The sequence below is a fragment of the Caloenas nicobarica genome, chromosome 3 (genome assembly GCF_036013445.1).
Source record: "Caloenas nicobarica isolate bCalNic1 chromosome 3, bCalNic1.hap1, whole genome shotgun sequence".
NCBI classification, from domain to species: Eukaryota; Metazoa; Chordata; class Aves; order Columbiformes; family Columbidae; genus Caloenas; species Caloenas nicobarica.
Genome location: NC_088247.1, coordinates 31,938,895 through 31,961,508, shown reverse-complemented (window position 1 = coordinate 31,961,508; position 22,614 = coordinate 31,938,895). Strand labels below are relative to the sequence as shown.

The 22,614-nt window shown below is 39.4% G+C and overlaps 1 long non-coding RNA gene across 3 annotated transcripts in view; it reads left to right on the top strand.

Moving 5' to 3' along the window:
- The window catches only part of LOC135986607 (uncharacterized), a 41,801-nt gene that overhangs the window by 6,962 nt on the left and 12,225 nt on the right, over nt 1-22,614 (top strand). Inside the window, exons 2-3 of one of the 3 annotated variants that reach the window (XR_010605905.1) lie at nt 954-1,065; nt 16,120-16,169. This is a non-coding gene — a long non-coding RNA (uncharacterized LOC135986607). Of the gene's footprint in view, nt 1-953; nt 1,066-16,119; nt 16,179-22,614 lie in introns of all 3 variants that reach the window. The other 2 variants (XR_010605907.1, XR_010605906.1) reach the window with 2 other exon arrangements.

Below are 22,614 nucleotides of genomic sequence, written 5' to 3'. Positions count from 1 at the left end.
AAATGTGGAGTCGTAAACACTATACAAAATAAAAGTATTGTTCGCTTATTCTCTAGCAGAGCATAAATATCACTGATATCCATCCTTAACTTTCACTTGTTGCTGGAGCTGGTTGATTGACAGAGAAGATCTGTTTGTCAAAGGCATCCTCATTTCATGTATTCACGTACAGAACTGGTTCAGGTACCTTCAAAAGGTGTCAGGAGTGCAAATCGATAAATAATATATTTTGAGTAGATATATTTCAGTTAATAAGCCCTACTTACTGCATTTCTTTTGGTTTTATGGTGTACTCATAACTGCGATTTCAGTACTGTCATGTGTGTTTTCTTCTCCTTCTTGAGGTTGGTTTACTTTAGTTCTCCTTGTCGTGTTGTTTCCATGCTCTTCTCTTCTTAATATCTCTCTATTTCTTTGATTTTCTTCTAATAGTCTGGTTCTGACTTGTGTGTCTGTCCGTCCATCCATCTGCAATGGGGTTCTGTATGTCCCTTTTCATCCAGAACGATCGTGTGAATAAATTCCTTCTCCATCTTAAAGGCTTAACTAGGAGGCGCCTGGGGATTTTGCTTTCTGAAGTGATGCTCAATCTCAGATTTATTATATGGTTGGTTTTGGTTATGTAATCTGTACGTTTCTTAAGACAATAAATAAGAAAAGTTGTTAAGCCTGTCTCTGGGAAATTTAACTACTTCAATATAGGTTTTGAATACTTACGCTGCCTTAGCAGTTAACCTTTATCTCCTCTAATTGAGAGAGCTGCGTTCAGGAGTAATGCGTCACTTTAAATACATTCTGAGTTTTAAATGACTACACCAGAAAAGGACATGGTTTAATAATGGTTTTTAAAAGCCATCTGACTTCTTGCAGACAGTCCTAATAATCAGAACTATGTGATCTGAACTACTGAACTTCTGGAATTACAATAACTTCTGTTGATGTGTGCATTACAGATTCCTGGAAATCTGAGGAGCAGTCTTTGGCAACTGAAGAATGCAATTCTCTCCAGAGGTGTGGGTATCTTGGGTGAAGGGGACTGAAGTAGGATCAGCTGGTACCCAAGAAGTAAGTTATTGTTTTTTCTCCAGATATATTTCTTCTGAGGTGCACCATGGTATTCATTCACCTAGATGGACTGAAAGTTGATTGAGGTCCCCAGTGATCAGATATCAGGAGGAGACTCTTGGGAAGAGGCTCAAGAAAACGCACTACACATTGTTCATACTTTTGCCAATATTTTTGATGTCTCATTCCTAAATGTTTGGTGTTCTGTATCTTATTCTGTGTGTAATTTCAGCTGGTGGTCTGTAACTGCCTACTCAGTGCAGGGAAATTCTGCTTCCTCAGGAATTTTAGCGTGAGTTCAGATGCAGTTGGGAGAATCAGATTCATCGGCAACAGTTGGAGATACTCATGCAGTATCATAACAGCTGTGAACTTGAGTTCATATAAGTAATATGTGCTTAATCTTCCTATGCTGTCAATGACAGGAAGAGGAGGAATAATTTTTTCCCATATTTAATGATGATCTTAAAGTTTTTGACACTACAAAGCAAGTTAGGAAACAACTGCCATCAGTTAAGTTTTTTCAGGTTCTATGCAGCTTTGAATTTTCATTTTTATCTGCTGGTATTCCAGTGTTATTCTAACACAATTAAAAACTAATTTACCTGTCTGAGTTTGCATATCACTTCATCTGTATGAAAGGTAATGGAAAATGTAGAGGCCCTGTTTTTGAATTCTGGAAGCATTTGGAAAATCTTGTTTTAGTTGCTTTTTTGCCTTATTTTTTCCCTTTTTTTTTTTTTTTTTTTCTTTTTTCTCTCGTTTGGCTTGGAAATTTCAGGAGAGTGAGAGGAAAACAGTTGGATTTTATTTAACTGAACAGTGATTCAGTACCACCACTTCTTCCCTTTTTCCTTCTGTGACACGAACTATTAATTCATGAAAACATTGAAAAGTTAGACTGTTGTTCCTTTTTTCTTACCCGTATTTGTTCAAAACATTGTCAGGATCAGTGTGTATTGATATTTGAGGCTTGTGCACTTTATGCCTAAACACCTCTGTAAGAATACTGTACAAATTAAAAAACCAGAGCAGTAAAGATAGCTGATTGCATTCTCTTGCCATACCGTGTAACAAAATGCCTCACAGTTTTAGACTGACCTTGCCTTGACTTTCATACAGATATAATGTCTGATGTCTTTTAAAAGCGGAAAGGAAGCCATACATGGAGTGGAATTGCACATTGTTGCTGATGTAATGTCCTTCATCTAATTAATTCAAAGTAGTAGGATTTTGTAATCTCCCTACTTTTTTCCCACTTTAAGTTGTAGATTTTAGGCCGGTACACTTACAAATAAAAGGCTAGTTTCTGTAGTTTTTCTTTCATGACCAGGTGTAATTAAACTGAAATATTTTCATTCTGCAACTAGAGATCTAAGAATTTTTTGTTGCCCTTTTTTTTTTTTTTTTACAATCCGTACAGATTGACTTTTTTGTGTTTTTCTTAGCTGGCTTGTGATAAACAAGATAGAGGTTGCCAGAAGAGGAACTCTTTTTTTTTTTTGCTCTTCTTCAAAAGCATCATTATAAGGAAATACATTTTCTTACCCTCGTGTCCTTCAGTAGACCTCACGCAGGGATGTCAGTACCTCCTTGTATTGGCAACTCTGTGAAGTCAGGCACCTTGCTGTGAGTTTCATAGCTTGTTGTGGTAGCTCTGCTAAGGAGAGGGCAAGTGGATCCAGTGGCTCTGGCGTGGTATATAGATGCCAAGTGCTAGGAATTCCTGGAATGTGGAGTTGTGCGGCACTGATAAAGTTCGCTTTGTTTCCTTAGTGACTTGACCCATTGAGAAAACGTGGTTCCCTAGGAAGCTTTAATAGCTCAGAGTTGGTACTGAATAAAGGGAAAGGCCCCAACATAATTCTGCTTGTTTTCACCTGCTGCCTGAAAGATTAATTTTCTTAACCTTAGTATAGAAAATATAATCCTGAGTTTTGAAAGTGATTTATAGAGATCCTTTACACTTATCAGTTTGAGTGAATGCGCTGCAGGCTTCTGCGTTCCAGCTATGGTCTTTTCATAGCCTGCTCGGTTTACAGTGCGGTAATTTCATTTGGGGACAAGAAAGTTTTTCAAGGAAAAAACACCTTCTAATTAGAGTGATATAATCACTCTGCTTGCCTGCTGTGGTTTCATATGACTTCAGAAAAATGGTTGAGTGATTAATCTTTAATTTTCCCCATCATTAACTTAATAAGGAAACAGGAGATAGAACGAAAAACAAACAGCAGAACTGTACAACTAGGATATTATTATGCCCAATCTTTTTGGCTTTTTCATTTGGTGAGAAATGCCGTTCTGACAACTATGTGAAGGGTAGCAGCAACTGGTTAGCTCAGATAATTTGTAGAAATCTTCCAACAGGTTTGAACTTTATTGAAGCCTTTGCAGAGCTTGCTGTGCCACTTCCTCCCTCTTCTCCACAATCCCCTGTGGGCTGGGTGGTTTTTTTTCCACAGTTTTATTTGGAAGCAAATGTTGCATAAATTAACTTCTAATATCAGATAATTCCCTCGCATCCACTTTTCTGTGGGGAAGGAAGCCATCCCAGACATTGTAGTGAAATACCCTTGGAAACGGTTTGGTTCTATTTTTGTGCCGTTTGCTATCTTTAGTCACTGTGCTGCTGATAAGTGAACTTAGTTGTGGAGTAGAGCAGTTTTTGTCATGAATGTGACAGGATTGCTCTAGTCTCCTGGAGAACAAAACTAATGCAATGCTGGAAGCAAGTTGCTCTTTTCATACGTCTTTATTTTATTTTTTAGCGGATGTAAAATAGGCAACATAATTCTGGAGGTGTAATGCTTGAACAGAAAATATGCTTGGCTGTTTGCAAATGTTCCTCTGGAAGTTGTACTTTCTTTCATGTGTAAATACTTATGAAGACAGTCCCGTGTACATCTGCGGGCAGCAACACAGCAACAGAAGTTGTAGCGATCTTGACTAACCTGCTTGGAGGCCTCTGCATGTTAATAACATAAAGTAAACAGCTGAGGAATGTGTATTGCTGTTGACAGTGAGCGACTGTAAACATCCTCGACTGGAAGCTGTGAAGCAGCAGATGGGGCTTTCAGTCGGATGTTTGCAGCTGCCAACTGCCACAGACGTCAAGAAATGTTTGACACCTAAAGCATAGTTGTCTGTTTAAAACTTCTATTTGGTGTATCACAGACATATGAATTTAGGCCAAACTTTCCCACGTGCTGCTTAATCTTTCTTGTGATGTCTGTCTGAATATCTAGAAGTCACCCAGTCTCTGGTAGAAAAAAAGAGCAAAAATGAAATCAATTAAGTTGTATTTTTAACTGCGAACTCAATTCTAAGTTTTCAAAGGTGAGGTTTTGTGCAGCTTGCTTGGCTTCGTTTCTAGACTCTGCTACAAAGTTTTTACAAGATTATCACACACATTTAGCATCTCTGCAATGGTTCATTTAGAATTTGAAATCCTAAGCTTTATAGGAAGCAATCACTTACAGGAGTTGTGGAAACTAGAAACGTACCAATTATAGCAACCATGGAAAAAAATTAAAAAATTCCTGGAAGAGGCCCAACCATGCAAAATGATGGGGAGGTCAGGGAGATTTCATGCAACTGAGTTCACCTCTGACATATCACAGCATCTCAGCTGTTTGAGGTTCAGTGATCCTCCTCCTTCTCCCTTTCCTTTCGTTCTCCTTCCTTCCTCCCTTTCAAAAAAAAAAAACAGAGGCGGAAGTGCTAAAAGCTGATTCATACTTTTCTAGAAGTCAGTTGAGACCATTTCAAGACTCCAGCCCTGCCAACTAGTTTTATGTGTGGGTGGACCCCTGTGCTTAAATATGACCCCAGGACATAGAGAACAGCTTCTGTTATCAGATTAACAATGATTGTTATCACGCCAGAAAAAGAGCAGCGAGGTTGGAGCACATAACTGATTTAAGTTGATACGGAAAGCACTAGTGTATTCACTCTTGAGAGAAGATATGCATCATCTTGATATATATGTTAAATACGTAGCCTTTGGTAAAGAGAGTTTTGTTGTTAACTTGTTTTTTTGTGTTACCAGTACCCTTCTCTCTCAAATACCTGTGTATGTTCATATAAAAATGTGAGAGGACATAATCTAAACATTAATCTTTCCCGTTACATTTCACCTAAGATGCAGATAACCTAAGATTCCCTGGAGTTTCTGACTTTTTTTTAAAGGAGCTTATGTCCTGGTCAGCATTCTTATAAAACATCATTGACATGTAGGTAGCTAACACAGTATCTGCAATGTCAAGAAAGCATACTCTGTGTTTGAGGAAATGTCACTAATCCATGCTTTGCAGATAGTTTTTCGTGTAGACTTGTACATTTGCCATAGATTCATAGTATATTGTATTTCAGTAGTGCTTGAAGGCTCCTGTTAGGATTAGCACCGTACATCATGTTGCACGCTTCACTGTCAGTAGTAAGGTATGAGCTCTCCCAACGAGGGATTACAATCTCATTGAAGACAGTGGCATCAAAGTGGAATCCAGATAATGTGGTCAGGGGACAAATGGGTTGAGTGAGAGGAAAACCAGGAGGATAGAGGGTTGGGCTTAGGAGTAGCTGCCTGTGTGTGCAGGTGGCTTTGAGTTGTTTGCTTAATTAAAATGGAGGAAGACAAAAGACACATCTTCTTGGCCAGTTGTTTGTCTGGCTATAAATATCTTGAAAGGTGATGGCTTGGTTGGATGGTATGTGGATTTGAAGTTAGGATAGACACTGATGAAGCCATGTTTTTAGGTCGATTTTGTTGTTGTTGTTGTTCCTAAGTACAGCAGAGGGAGCAGATAAAATGGGCAGGGGTTTCCAAAAGCCTTTTCTTGCAAATCTAAGAAACTCTGAAAAGCTTGTCATGAACTCAGAAGAGTCAATATGAATACAACATTTGGCTTAAAAGAATTGCAAACTTAGTGACATACTGACCAAGTTCAGGCCAAGGTAGATGTCAGAGTTAGGGCTTAAGTTCATTGTAGAAGCAGCTGAATTTTTTGTGAGTATCTATGGCAAAAGAGAAACAGGAATTACTGACGTCAGGTTGTATTTCTGAGGTATAGAGGCGGGTTTTACTGTTGACAAAGTACGACAATAATAAAGAGACGTGTGGTTCAACACATAATAAGCTTTTAGGTGAGTGCTTCTGCAACTTTTCTGAGTTTAAAACTGCCTTTATTGACAACCCAGAGAACTTCCTAAGTGACCTTGTAATTAAATTCATGAAACTTGGACACACTTGAGAAACACTATCTAGGCAGAGGATTCTTGACATAGTCTCCTCATCTGGAAACCTTTCTATATATTGGAACAAGAGGACTGAGCAATAGGAGAGAACTTGCATAGGCAGAGTATTTAATATCAAAAGCATTAAGTACCTCCTGTGAAGATTTACATATTGATAATATTTGTGCTTTGGCAGGAAATTCTTTCAATACCCATTCTATTACTCTTCTTCCTGAATTACGTACTGTCTCAAAGTTCCGCGTGTTTCCTCTTGGAAAATGCAGTAGTATGTTGGGACTGCTTTATTCAGCCTCTAATCTCACTACATGCACACGAGGAGTTTTCTTCCAGAAAAACAGCTTCAGACACGTAATTTGCCCTTCTGCCAGCTACCTCTTAAAACCCGCTAGGGCTAAACTTCAGAAGAACGTTAGAGCAGTGATCCTTAATTTCTGCCTGTGGTGGAAGCTGCCTGCTGGCCTTGTGTTACCCTAAATGCTGGTCTGTGTTGTCTTACCTGGTACTTGTTGAGGTCACTCGGAAAGCAGCCTCTTGCTTTCAGGCCCTGGCTTCCATATTTGGGTAGGTCAAGTCAAGCCCTCTTCACCCCTCTACTGAATTAATGGATGTATTCCTAGAAGGGCCGCTTCCCTCCCTTGCCCTGTTTGAAAGGGAAGAGCAGTTCACGTCTGAGCAGTCCTGTTTTTGACTCTGCTGGCCAGGAAGGAGGCAAGAAAAAGGGCAAAGTCAAGCAGCACTACTTACCCGTGCATGCTGTTAGTGGAAATGATCTTTAAAATGACGGGGCAGCTGTTGGAAAAGGCACAATCCATCTGCCTACATATGCACTTGTTATGAGGAGAATACAGTTGATGGTGTGAATAGAAAGCTTTCAGTACTGAGCTGGCATTCCTACTCCAGCCACACTCAGAACAGATACGTGCTTTAACTCTTTGCTTGAAAAGTGACAGCATTTAACAGCCACGCTTCTTGGAGAGTTTTCTTTGTTAATGATATGTGAAATAGGTGTTACACAATGTGCTTGTTCTGTTTAAAAACACAAAGAAGATACAAATCTGAATTGGAAAGGATGATTTTTTCGAATTGAATTTGGCATATAACTTTTTTCCCTTTAAGCAGTAATTCATAAATTTAGATGCATGAAATCATATTCTTTTTTTTTTTTTTTGTACTGATATATGCAGACCGTTCTGTTTTTTTTCCTAAAGCTTCAAACAGTTATTATGAAACAAACAAACGAACAAAGGATATGAGAAGGAAGCCACGTGCCGTGCAGTGACATAGTGTTTTTCCAGATGATGGCTTGAGGCATCTTTTTAGCTGTGGATGTAAGCGTAGCTTCTTTTATTTAACAATGCTTCTCTTGATTTAATATGCATAGGCAGCATTTTGCCTCAATTCAGACTTCCTGTCATTGGTACTTGATTTTTCTTGTGAGTAAATTGGAGATATTTTCAGTAACTTTTCTTTGTTGCTGAAGATTTTTTTTTTCTCCCCCCCCCCACCCCGTATGCCCTTTGATTAAATACATACCTCCTTTGATAATGCAGAGCATAGAAAATTAACTCCAGAGCTTCTGCCTATAGTGAGGCAAGAACATCAGTGGAAGAGAGGGATATTGCTCAGAGATGCGTTTTTTGCAGTCTGTTCTGGGCATCCAGGTGTATTTCAGTCAGCAGTTGGTCTTTCAGCGCCTGCGTGCAGGAGTTCTGAGCCTCTTCGTTGCACTCCTTTCTTTCTTCTTGCCTTGTGTAAGTGCAGAGGATTTGCGTTTAGCTGCCCAGGATGCTGTGTAGATCTCCTGTCCCTTTGCTTTCACCAGATCACTCATCTCCTTGCTTTCCCCTGACTCACCTTTGTTCATTAGATGCAACTTAAACTGCATGCTTTTGTCTTCAAAGCCATCACAGCCTATACATGTATTAACTCTCACATCCAGTCGTCCTGTAATGCTATTCTCCATTACCAGCTTAAACTTTTTCTATCTTTTTCAAACTTTTCAAACTTTTTTGCTCTATTTCAGAAATAAAAGGCTGATCAGTCAGCAACCTTTCTAACTACTTTGCTGTAGTAAAAGCTTTGGGAAGAGTTTGTGCAGTCTTGTGAAGGCCATAGGCTGTTCAGAGATCCTCTTACAATAATGTTTATAGTACTTTTTTTTTTTTTTCCTTTGCCCTCATCACCTTCTGTATACTTTGAGAGTAGGATTAATATTTTCTTATTGCAGTGTTGACTCTGCAGAGTTGATAGCCGCGTTTCTGACGTGTGCTGCCATTTCTGGGGAAACTGTCTGCTTTATCCTCTGCAGAATGGTGAAAATATTTTACTTCTTCCAGACAGGTTTTAACCAGTCTGCATAGCAACATGTATATCCTTTATGTTCCTTTATATATATTTTCATATATGTATATGTGCTTGAAACAAATTTTATCAAGAAATTCTATTATACAAGGCTGATATACTCTGCCCTGTATTTTTGCGTGTGTACATGTGTATACACACACGCGTGTACATGTAGTGAGGAAGGAGACGAAAGAGGCAAGGGAGACTGTGCAAATGTCTGTTTTTCCACCTGTTGCCTTGATGTGCATGTTGACCGCAGTAAACCAGCCTTGTGTTCTAGAATTTCTTAATACAATTAGTTTCAAGCATTCTAGCTGTGTTTTATTTATGACATTATTCCATGGAATATGTACTCATCTAAAGGTCTTGCTTGAAAATTATTGATTTAAAAAAAATAAAGCAACTAAATATCTAGTCTGTTCACATTAAGAACAAATGTTACTGTTCCTTTAGGGCAAAGATCTTATTAGTGTTTCAGCAATTTAATGTATGTAGGCTAGATCGGGCTGTGAAGCTCCTGTTTTGATTGTTGAAAGCTATGTAACCTTAAATCTTTTCTGCATGTCTGATGCAATGCTGGGATTTATAGCAGTGATTAATTCTATAGCAATAAATGCTCATCATCAGCATCCTGAAGTGTTTTCAAAACATATGGGTTTTTTAACAACTTGAACTAAGTGGTGAAATAATGGAAAGCCTATGTGAGACACATTTAGAACAGTACTTAGTATCTCCTTGAAACCGTACCTGCAGTGAGGGCTTTTAGTCTTTAGTATGGATAGTGATATCCTTTGAGACATCATAGCCAGTAATTGGAGCTTCTGTGTAATGCATGGAAAGCAGTGAAGGGAAGGAAACTAGCTTAGGTCCCAGACTTACAGGGGAAGAACCCAACTACAAGCAGTGGGGAAAAGATCATGAAGTAACACTCAAATGGCTCTGCAGGGTTGGCACAGTGTCCCGTGTGCTAAACCTTCTCCAAGAGTTTTGTATGCACAGCAGCATCTTCACAAATACATCAAAGACACGGGTCAGACACATTGGAAATGGTTGTACATATTCTGCAGAGCTTGTTAGGTGAGGCCCAAGGCTGTGACCCTGCAGGTGTACAGCTCCGACCAAAGGTGACCCTGGAAATGGTATAGCAGCCATTTGGGAAGTCACATAAATACAGGTATCTGTGAATCAGCTAAGTACCTCAAATATGGTTACTTGCTTATTTTCTGAGCAATTAAACTTCTTCACAAAGAAACAAATAGTAATTAACATTCTGAAAGTAAATATGGTGGTGTTTTAATGTGGGAGAAAACGCTAGAAATGCAATTTCTTTGTCCCGCAGTGGGTTTGTGTGGTTGTCATTACCTTTGAATACTCTGTGAGGATCAGGATCGTTCCTGAAAGTTGGTAGGAAATACCTATGAAAAGGATTCATATTGCCGAACTTACTACAGCTGTGCTGTAGTTAAATAAGTCTGAGATGGACTGTTTTAGGCTTACGTTAATAAAGAAGGAGAGACTCTTTTACAGGATAACTTGTATAATTTATTTTAGATATGTATTTAGGAAGAGGATGACTTGTCCCCAGCTGACATGCTTATTTCTCTCCTTTATCTTCAAAGTCAGCCCAGGATAACTAGCTCAGGTATGGGTACCGTGGCTTATAGAAGGCCCTATGTGGTCAGATGAATAGAGTCTTTTTCTCTCAAAGGAGGAAATTCAAAAGGTAGAAAGCTTTTGAATAACACAAGGTGAAAGATGAAGTATGAACAGAAAAAGCGGAGCACTTTGGAATGGCTTAAAACAATCTTAATAGTTGTGGAAGAGTCCACAAGCAAGGGAGATAGCAAAGATAAAATGTCTGAGAATAGAGGTGGAAACTGCTCTTAAAAATATTCTTTCCCTTCCTTCTGCCACCAGAAATCTATAAATAGATGGCTGTCAGCTTTTATTCCATGAATATAAATTAGTGGATAATGAAGCAATATATAAAATTAGTAAGAAAATTACATGGATGGAGGGAGGATAGCTGGACAGTCAGAGAAAGAAAGATTTTTATTAGAAACAAAAGTCACTTTAATGTTGGTGCTCCGGGTAGAAGTCATAGAGCAGTGCCTAAAGACAACAGTACTCAATAGATTTGCCAGGTATGTGGTTACAAAGCTAGATTTTTAGTCAGATACAAAAGTTGATGGTGTTCTTCCCACTTTAGCAAGCCAGGAGGATGTTTTAACAACCGCTTTTAAAATATGACATAATTTAGAAGATGCAAATAATTTACATCAAGGAGTTAGAGAGGAGTAATATGAGAAACTCTGTGGACTGCTAATCTAAAATTAGAGTACTCCAGATTACAGATAAGTCCTGGCACAATTTCGTTCCTAACTGAGTAGAGTGCACAACTGCTTATAGGCCGTCAGCTTGATATGGTTTTGGACAGAAGTATTGAAAGAGGACTTGGACCAAAGTAGGTGAGTGGAGTAAAGAATACTGGGAAATGGAACTCATCTGCTGTGTCATCTTTTTATTTTATTTCGTATTAAGTCAGGAAGATTAGTAGCCTCATACAAACACTAACCTTTATGATGTATTTCAGGGTATTGGATTTGGCAACCCAGACATCCTGATGGAAAAAATTGAAATAGTAAAAGTCTAGATAAGATGTATTAGAGGGAGTAAAAATTGGTGAATGGATTTAAAACGACAATTATCAATGAAGAATCATTATTGAGTGGTATGTTTCCCCGGGGTGGAGAGAGGTAGGCATTGATTCTTTATCTTCTCTTGGTTTATTTTTTTGTTGTTTTATCTAGAGAAAACCAGAAGTATTCCTGTTAGCTTAGAAGTGAATTAAATATTGGAAAGGTACAGTGAAGAGGGGCACAGGTCATACAGTGGCCTACTTGTATCTCTTAGGAAGCAAGTTGATACTGTTCATCTTGAATGCAACCAAAATGTATATATACACATTTAGAAATCAGAAATTTAGAGTATGTTTATATTTGATTTTTCTGTTTGTGAAAAATACATTGTCTTCTGAAAATCAGGCCTTTAGGATTTATCTCCACAGAGTCAGCAAAGAGTGCCAGTTTTGTCACAAAATGTATTTGTGCTCTTTTGACTCCTAAAGAGGATCTTCAGGGTCATCTTGCAGCTTGTGTTGGATGGTAATTTTGAAAGGAGTAGAACTTGGCTATATAAAAAAAACATGTTAAAAGTGTTGTTTGAGAGTTTGGGGAGTTGTCTCGTCTCAGACCTGAAGCAGCTAAGCTACAAATCAGTTCTAACACTTCAGGATACACCACCACTATGAGCTGAGGGTAATAGATCAAATTCCTTAGTCAATCAGTCACTGATTTGTATTTGTAAGTGTTGTTCCGGGTCTTCAAAGTAAGCCAAATTCTCTACAGCAACAAATGTTTCTACTTCTCGGAGCATACCGAACAAGTAAATAAGTCCAGTAAAATCCAAACGCAATCTGACAAGCCAAGATACTGGTGAAAATACTTGCCAAAATGGCCTTGGCAAAAGCTCTTCTCTGTTTTCAGTAGATTTGGAATGAAATCAGATGAGATCTCAGCTCTCTCTCCGTGGGAATCTTGTGACTCTCTTAAATATTCTTACTACTGGGTGAATTTTGTGTGATGAATATAGCTGTAGAAGCACTGGGAGCAGGGTAGTTTCCTTGTGCAGACCGTCTGTCATCTTTGAGCTGTGAGAACTGGGTTTATAGCTACATTAGCAGAATGATTCCGATGCTTGTTAAACAAATGGGAAAGGAGAACCATGTGTGGTGTAAATGTTACAGTGACTGGACAATGCTTTCTCCAGTGTTTAAAAGTTAGTTAGCAGTTCTGTCCAAGTCTGGCCTTGGTGAAGGTCTGTAGACAGCATGCAGTCAGGAGGGTTTCTGGGTTAACAGCCAGGAGATTAATGTTCTTCTCTTGGAAAAATATCCCAGAAGGTGGACGAACCAAATAATAATGGAAAGAAGTCTATGCTAATACCCTCCAGTGTATTTTTTTTTCCTTCAAATTTCCTGTGGTGCTGCTAGTAGCACAAATACATTAGATTAGATGCTATTTTTTCAGTTTCGGCTGTTTGCTAGCAGGCGTGAGCAAATGGTTTGGGGCGTTCATTAGATTTTCCAGGTGTACATGACAATAAGAACCTTTAGGAGAATGGGAAACAGCATTTTTACACTTTGTTCTAACAGTAAGCAGGTAAAGAAAGATAGATGGATGACAGCAAACAGTAGCATTGGGGGCAGGGGCTGAATAAATTGCAGTCTAAAGAGAGCAAGAAAACTGCCACAGAATTTGAAATCTGTCATAGGTCTTGTTTCCTCTCCTGTTTAATTTTTAATTTTGTATTCCTGACCTGACAGAGAGTAGAGTATTCAGGCTGTGGCAAGATGCTGGTGTGTCCAGTAATGATGCCTAAGATGGATGTTCTGAGCAATTTAAATGCAAAAAATTAGACAGCATCTCCCTCTGGAGGTCTTTAAAGGCATCTCTTGTCTGTGCAGGGAACTTTGTGCTTATTTTAGTAAGACTACATCATTAAGTTCCTAAACCTTGGAATTATCCTGGATACTATAGTCACTTCTACCCCACCGTGCGTGTTCAGCAAAAACGCAATATATGGCAGAACCAGACTGGTCACAGGCTGGGTGGGAGAACTAACATGTTCTGTATGAGTGGGTTTTATGCACCATATTAAAGAAAAGGTAATTAAGACAGTTCATGCAGGCAGGTTATATAGAAGACTTTGGCAAAAAGATTCTAGTCTAATCTTCTGGCAAGTGAATCATGGATCTAGGCAAGAAATTACATGTGGCTCCTTCTTTAGAAGATGGGACCCCAAAGAAGTGACTGCAAAGGCCAAATCTCTTACGTAGCAACAAAACCCCAATAATGAATAGCCTAAGACTATTCTACAAGTGATAGCTATATTCTTGTCACTTGGCAAAAGAATCAAGGATGCATTCTGTTCATGACTGGTGAAGAACATTTACGTTTTATACTTCTGCACCAAGTTTCTATGTTCTTTCTCTCATCATAGTTGGTGAAAATTTAGTTGGTAGAGTCAGTAGGCCCTGGATACCAGTCCTCTGGTCACCTGCCTAAACCTAGTGCCAGTTAGGATCTCTAAACCATTAGTAAAAATTGCGTAATACTAATGGATACAACCTGGGACCTGTAGGGTTTACAACAGAGGCAACTGGAAGTGAGGTGGAACTCTCAGGATGTTTAAACTGACACCAGATACATGTCTAGGTACCTGAATTACATCCAAAGTGTCTATTATAGTATAAGCTGAATCTTTCTGTAGGCTTTTTGACTGTAGGGGAAGTTTATGTGTCTTTAAATGGTTTAGATGTTTTACAGAGAGTTGAATCCTACCTTGAATGTCTTTGTCTTATTCTTCTCGACTCTGTAAATAGCCAGGCATACCTGTTTGGATAAAACCTGTGTAAGAAGTTCTTGGAAAAATCAGGATTTCAACAGAGAATGTCTAAACAGTATATTTTTTTATAAATCTATGTAGTGTTATTATACATTGTGGTGAAGTGTTGACAGTGTTCAAAGTTAATCTGGCATTTCATTCCCAGAGTAAGTCTCATTTCCCTTGAGTAAGTCTCTCAGGATTTAGTATGGCTTTTACTCTTTTTGAAATGATATTGTCCCTCCTGTCTGTGGAAGTTTTTCCTCTAGGTGTATGTAGAACATGTGGGAGCTCTGTAAAGTTGCTAACGCTGTGTTTGTCCTCTGCCATCTGACAGCTTAAGGGAGGAAGCTAAAGGGTTTCAATTTCAAGATGGATCAAGTGGAGCGTATTGGAAACCTGTAAACAAGAAGTCTGATCTCCTCTCTTTTTCCTTTTAAGTCTGCTCCATAGCAACTATCTACACAGAAGGATTTCATGTCTTATATGAGGAAATCTGTAGAGAATCCTTGTTGTTCTTTTTTTCATTTCTATCACAAAGATATGTTATATGAACATATCTGGTGCTGTCTTGGAAAGTTAGATGTTTTATTCCTGGGTGGAACTGACTGTAGATATCAACGTGGTTAAAAGATCTTATTTTTACGTTATGCTTCCCTCCATGTCAGTATACTGAGTTAAGAGTCCAATGGTAAAGGACCTGTGAACTCATACTGAAAAATAATATGCAGGTTTTCTAATATAAGCATTTTTCCTTCTCAATGGGAAGATCTGCCCGTTTTCCACGTTAGTTGAATGGAATTAAATTTGTAGCTTTAGGAAAAGGAGAATATGAGCGTTTCAGTACAGAGTTTGAATAATTAAAATTTGAGACCGAACACATTTTCACCTTGGGCTTTTTGCAGTTGCTGCTTATGAGGACTTTTTTTGGAATGATTTGGATCTTTTGTTAGTATCGCTGATTTAAGACTGGTTTAGCCTTTATATTGCCAAGTAGATGTATGTTGAAGTGAAGAGGGGCAACTGTTTCTCGTTAGGACACAGACAAAAAGCTTCAAGCATAAAATAAAGGTATGGAAAGCATCTTCCTTGCAGTAGGGTCAACTGGACCCAGTTCTAAGTGTGTCTGTCTACTGCCTTTCTGTGGTTATACGTGTGGGTTAGTTGTTTTTTTTTTTTCCACTGCCAGCTGCCAGTTTGATGTTCGTGAGAGTGCTTGCGCAGCGGAGCTGAAGCTTTACATATTCCTGCCTGGGTGCTCACCTTCAGGCGCACATGGTCTGCCTGGTGTTCAGAAGTGTTTATTTGCTACGACTTCTCTTGACTAAATGTACTCATTTGTTGTAGCTTAAATAGGTTTAAAATGTTTCTAGGAAGGGTATCTGGTGCTTTAAGCCCCTCAAACTTCGGGCACTTGCTGTCTGATGTCTTGGGACATGGGTGACTAGACTTGGTTGTGTCGCTGTCAGTGCTGCTCTTGCAGAGAAGCTTTCTAAACCAGTGGCAGACTACACTTGCTAGGTGTATTGGGTTACGAGGTGGTGTTATATGCAGATATGCATTCCCCTCCATGAAAGCTGTAGAACAGTCAAATGCTCCTAACGGCACCTGTAGAGTGTCTGCTATCTGTTTTAGATATTGGTGAAGTATCTTTGTTCCTAGAGATGCAGTAGCTCCTAATAAAACTCGCACAGTTCAACTTCTAATGTATGAATACAGCATTTTTGCTTTAAAAGTAATTTTTAACTTTTTAAAGATGTTTCCACGGCTGCATCAAATCTGTTCTGTCATGTGAGGTGAGTGGAAACGGCATGTGCTAAAAATTGCATCATGAACTAAATCAGGGTTGTAACATACATCATATAGTGAGAAATAGTTTGCATTGAATTTTGGTTGCTTACTGAAAAGGACATCTGAAGGTATAAATCCTCTAATTTTCATTGTAAGGAATAAATCATCTTTCTGATTTCACTGCATTTTGCCAACATTTTGCCTTATGTTTTCTCCTCTTAGGAGAGAACTGTCAGCTGGTGAGATGGAAGTTTCTTTGAGCCAACCAAAAGGTATCTAATGTACGTTGAATGCAGTAATTCTTGTAGGCTAGCATATTTTATGTTTTTCTACTATTTGTTTCAGAGCTCATTTTAAATTTCCATTTACTTTAACCTGAATAAGAGTAAAATATTTGCATTTTAGAAAACCAGGTGTATGCTTTCAAATCCAGTCAGAGAAATAACTATTGTTGCAGTAAATTCTGCCCCAGAAAATTTGTGTCAACTCTCTACTTTTCTAAAGAATCTGAAGACACATGATGTAAAACTGAACATAATTTGGTCTTCACTTCCACATTTATAATTTTAGGATGGTGGATTTTGTTGTTTTAAAAATTAAAATGAGAACTTAACTTTCAGCTTCCTCTTCGGTTCCTGTTTTAGCATCTCTTGACATTCCTGTTATGTTGGCGAGAGGTGTCATGTTGCTGGGCTCTTGAGAACAAAGTTTCCTGCACTAGAATGAACAGCACCAGGACAGATTTTCTGTTATGAATAAGGGTGTATATGTTACCATGCTGCTTAAATTTGGTTTTTGACCTCTGCTGAAGTGGCTAATGGTGATGACAGAATCGCTTCTGATACTGTCCTGCAGTTGCTTCAGTCAGTGCCACCTGTACAACCCGATGGGGCTGTGAGCAGGCAAATGTCAGTCGCTGCAACTTTGAAGAGGCCATCTTTGTACCTAGAAACGTCAGGATAGAAGGAAGACACCACGGCTTTTTTAATCTCATTACAATTATATTTAGTGCAGAAGGTAAAATCAGGATATTGCTGAACCCTCCTGAACATGTTAGTTGTTTAGAAAAGACCTGCAGAATTGCAGCACTGGTCAAAAATATCTCCGGAAAGGAAGTACCCAAGCTGCTTACGTCCCTTTCTTCTCCCTTTAGTATTTGGCAGGCTTTCGCTTAGCTTGGTCAGGAAATTAATATGGGGTGGTAGTTGGAGAGGTCACTTACATCGAGCAATCTGAAATACTAGCTGCCTGCTCTCATCTTTAGCCAGGAAGGGCACAGCCAGAACTGTAGGCGGTCACTTGATTTTTTTTTTTTTTTTTTTTTTTTTCCTGTTCTGCTTCTAAGATTACTGAGTGTTGTAAGACTTGGGAAAGAAACTGCTTAATTTCTTGCAAATTACTTTTAGTGAGAAGTAGCCTGCTAATTTTTGTAGCAGGGGAGAAGCTCTGGAGGTGAGTGGCACCATTCCAGGTTAGCACGATGATTCACAGCCCGGAGCATGGCAGCAGGATGCGATTTAGCAGCCTCCATGGGGGAGGAGGTATGGAAACTTCTAAAAAAATTATTTCCATTGCCAGGCCATTTACTTAGAAAAATTATATGCCGGAACCTGTCTCTGCTCTTATCTTTTGCTGCTGACCCTTGAGTTTCTTCCTGCTTCTTGGATGCAGCTGGGATGTCCATGTTTGCTCTGACTGATGCTTCTTTGCCTCCTGCTTCCTACCAGCCATGTCTGTCACAGTCAGCAGTTGGGTTGTAGGGCTGAATGAGGTAGAAACAAGAAAAAAAACCCCATGATGCATTGTTCTAATTTCAGCTGGGATAGACTTGATTTTCTTCCTACTAGATGTTACAGCGCTGTGTTTTGGATTTAGTTTGAGAATAATGTGAGTGAACGGCAGTGTGTTTAGCTGCTTGCCAGGTTAAACTGCGACGTGGATTTTTCTCTTATGCCTGCTTGCCTTGTCTTACACGTTGACTATAAGATTTACAAGTTTCATTCATAGGCAAAGTGCATGCTGAGAGCAGCTTTCTGCTTTACTCCTGTGTTGGTAACTGAAAGATCAATTACCAGATGGACTGGGTTTCCCAAAATTTATAATTCTCATGAACTTTGTGAAGCTTAGAGTTTATATTTATATATCCTACTCTTGGATTATAGTTGCCTGTATTTATTTGTTTAAGTATGGGTACAGCATGTACTATTTTCATGTACTATTTTTGATCACTGTATTGTTCCACTTCCTTAAAATAAATAAATAAAATAAAAATAGACTAATACTTAGAAGCATGCTAAGTGGTGAAAGGTTGATGCTAATTAAACAGGGTTGTAAAAGTGCATGTATGAAGAATTGCACATGGTGCAGAACCTTTCTAAATACTACAGCTACTCCTGCCTTCAGGCTGCCCAAACTTTTAGAAAATATAAAGTATTTCAGTGCCCTAAAAAAAAAAAATCCAAAAAAATACAACAAAAAAGTGTTACTCTATTTTATATTGGCACTGCTTGGGCTCCTCGTTTGTACATGCGTAAGTTAGGCAGCAAGAGGAGAGGTGGGGATGGAAATATAGAACTGTTGCTAAATTGGTACCTTTCAGTTCCTTTGTTCAGCATAAGATTTACTTCAACCACAGTAAAATAGATGTGGTTTTTAAAGAAGCCGCCATATAAAACAACTAAAAAAAGTATCAACATTTGACTAATGCTTAATTTACTCCTTTTTCATGAAAAAAAAATACTGCTGCTTTTTTTTTTTCCAAACTATCTTTGTTCCAAAGTATCTGAAACTCTCCTATCAGTGACATTGCTATTTCTGTAAACACTGTCCATGGGCTGGCTCCAGGACTGTGTTTGTTCAGAGCGTGAGTTGGGAGACTCCCTTCCAAGGGAGGAAATGGGCCGATGCGCTCAGCTCTCGCTGGAGATTGTTCACATCCACAGGAGCTGGATCCTCTGCAGGAAAACAGAGCTTGGAGCCGTGCCACAGCGTGTCCGTGATGTTAATGAGTGGGAGAAGCCATGTGCTCATTGCTTGCTTCAGCAGTAATCTGCTAATTCAAGGGAGGAGGGAGAAAACAGAGTGGAGTTTGACAAAATTTAAATGTGATATTTAATCCTGTTAGCACACAGAGGGAAAAGCTTTGTGTCACGATGGTGCGGTGAGAGGAGCTATTGAATTTACCTGAAATCTATGCATTGGGAAGAGCCAGATCAAATGGGATCTGGATCCATGCCTTATTTCAAATACATCGTCTCTGCCAGACAGAAACCTCAGCTGGGTTTCTGTAAAACTGAAGCCCTGCTTGTTTTCATCCCGCAGCAACTGTTGTTTAATACAGATGAGCAACTTGATCTTCTTGGCCTGCTCACATACCATAGTGATGAGCCTCACCAAAAGACTAATAAAGAAGTTTTAAGTTTACTGCCTATTTAGGAGAAAAGAAAGTATGTTCAGGTGAGGTCTGGTACTATATGTTCAAGTGGCGAGTTTAAATCCTTTTTTCAGTTTCAGGCTTGCAACTTGAAGTAATACCTATTACTGCGCTTTTTTTTTTTTTAATGTTGGTAATTTGGCAGCGTGATCTTAAAATGGGTTGGCTGACTGTGTAAGCTGTCAGTCAGGTGTTGGACGTGGCTGCAGCATGTGATGGTGCTGGGCACGGTGGTTTCTGTGAGCTCCCTGATGGAGTTCAGGATCACAACGGGTGGCTGCACTGGGCAGGGCAGCACTGGTGGGGCTGGTAACCCAGTAACACCAGTTCATTGCTTAAATCTTTTTTTGTAGGCAGTGTGAAGAGGAGAGGAGGAAGGAGGACTCTGAGGGAGGCTATGGGGTTGGAAATTGCATTTAAGACAAAATGTAGAGGAAAGCACAAATGAGGCTTAATAAAAAGTGTAGCAGGAACACCCAGATGAGGTTACACAGGAAGGCGTCCAGGCGGGTTTTGAATGTCTCCAGAGAAGGAGACTCCACAACCTCCCTGGGCAGCCTGTTCCAGTGTTCCGTCACCCTCACTGAGAAGAAGTTTCTTCTCAAATTTAAATGGAACCTCCTGTGTTCCAGTTTACACCCATTGCCCCTTGTCTTATCATTGATTGTCACCGAGAAGAGCCTGGCTCCATCCTCGTGACACTCACCCTTTACATATTTATAAACATTGATGAGGTCACCCCTCAGTCTCCTCCAAGCTAAAGAGCCCCAGCTCCCTCAGCCTTTCCTCATAAGGGAGATGCTCCACTCCCTTCATCATCTTTGTGGCCCTGCGCTGGACTCTCTCCAGCAGTTCCCTGTCCTTCTTGAACTGAGGGGCCCAGAACTGGACACAATATTCCAGATGGGGGGAAAGATTGTTGTAGGCCTCGACAGGCCTAGACCGTGACAGTAGCTGCTGTTGGATTCAAGTGTGAGGGAGTAGCCATTAGAGGTGGTAGAGGGGTGACTTCTGGCAGTAGTCTTCTGAATGTGTTACAGTCACAGCAATATTTTTGCTTTTCCTTCATTGCAGAACGTTGCGTGAAAGTGAACCTGGAAGAGGAAGAGTCACTGGATGGGGTGGAAATGTAAGGATCGCTTGAAAGGCCTGCAGTTTAGATTTTATGCATAAAGAATCTGCAGGACTGGGTGTTTGACTGGTTCTGTGGAGTTGCAAGTATTAATGATGTGTTTGAGTTGGCAGGCTTATTTTTCTTAAAGTGGAGGAGAGAAAAGAAAAGAAAAGAAAACCGACAACTCAAAATGCAAAAGGATGAAATAGCGCAAATATCTTTGGACTTTGGCAAGAACACTGTTAGCTAAGTTAACCTGAAGAAGGCCTAGGGTGGAAATAGAAAAGTGAAACTTGAGGCAATTACTGTGCTTAGAGATTAAATGAAAATCTGGCTAGTGAATGAAGAGGTGAGGAGATTGAAGGATCTAAGATGGGGAAAGTAGCTGAAGGTTGGAAATTACCTAATAATGCATACTGTTCCATAAAACTTACTTGTAAATCCCTAAAAAAGGGGTGTCATTAAAAACACATGAACCAACAAAATTCTTTTAACATGGTTATAGTAACCATAAGCGTTAGCAATAGGAAATGTATCCTGCATTGCTTAATTCTTGCTCTGTGAATTTGATAGCACTCTTAAACCAATAGCAGCAAGAAAAATTGTATGAATCTTTTAAGCATTGTGCCAAACCTCATTCCTAGTTGTCTAAGTAAAAATGACAACAGTTCAGGTTGGCAATTTCCCTTTCTTAAAAGCATCTTTATCTAGAACTTTTTTTCAGTAGAGGAAAAGAGATGCAACCATCGTACTCCGTCTGCTCGGTCATGCAAATACTGCCTTGCAACTATTGAACTGCCAGCCTCTATCGAAGTCTCACGGCTTGGATGCCGCTTGCCGCTGTTCATTCAGCAGCAGGGCTGGCTGCTTGGTGGGTGTGGAGGAAAGGGTAGAGGCCAGCAGAACGTAGCGTAGGTAATTTAGAGAAAGATGCAAAGCCCCCTTTGATGCTCAAGGGTGAACTTTTAATTTAAAGATTTTAGGAAATGAAGTTGTGCTAAATAGTAACTGACTGTAAGCTGCTTTCTACTCAAATTTTGCTGCTGATGTGAAATCATAAGTAACTTTTAAGTACAGCTTTGCAGCTTTGTTCCTGCAGAAGCTGAAATTCTTCTTCTTAAAACTTTGATTTTGAAGAGGTTACATTTCCTAGGGAAAAGGGGCCAGCTATTCTATTATTCTGACGTACTGTGGAAGTTGGCTGTTGAGTCATGTAGTCCTGATGCTAGTAATGTTCTTGAGATTTCCTGAACAGGGAACAACTGGAATAGTACTTGTCATCTGGGCATATCAAACTCAGCCTGAGCAAGCAGCGTGTGTAAAACAGAGGCACTTGGCTTTGTTTTTGCACGTTTTGAATGTGCAAAAAGTGGGGGGAAAAGGACTTGCTGTCATAGAAACAAGTGTTTACGTGTAGAAAATTTGAGGGAGAGAAGTTAACAGAGGGAAACTATGAGCCTCAAGGGTCTTTGTTACAATTAGAGCCAAGATTCATGAATTAAAAATTCCAGTTTAGAGAGCGCTCATAAATTACCTCTTGTTTTAACCTGACAAAGACTTGCGAGTTGTATGGAACAAAATAGGAATTGTGCAAAGGTTTCCTGATGAAACTCAAAAGCAAGGTGAAACATGCTTGTAGGTTTTATATTTAATTAAGCACTTAGTCAGGTTTGCAACAGAACTTTCCGTCCCTCTGGAGTCTGTGATCAGGCTCCTCGGAGAGAAGCTCCTGAGACTACATTGCTCATCTGAATTGGAGGGAGGTTCCAGGGCTTAATTTACATACAAAATTAGAGGCGCTCTTCCTTCGGACATAATTTTCATACTATGGGCGTTTCCTGTGGAGCAATTTACTTCAGATTCATTTTTTGCGGTTGCTGCTGCTCAACGACTAAGTAGTTTGTACTCCATCTCCCCTTCAGAATTATAGAAGGTAAATCTTCTAGGATGCTGCCTGCCTCTCTGCTTTTTATTTCTCTTTTACATAGTAATATCCAAGTTGTCCAGCATTTATATTAAGAAAATATAAATGCTCCACAAAAGTCTCTGTGTATCTGTATTTTTGCTGCTCTTCCAATTCTACTCACCTTGAGATATGAAACCATGCAAAGGAAATCTAAGAGTGCGGTAGTCTTAAAACTTAAGTTGAAACCTCAGAGCTGTGCTAAAA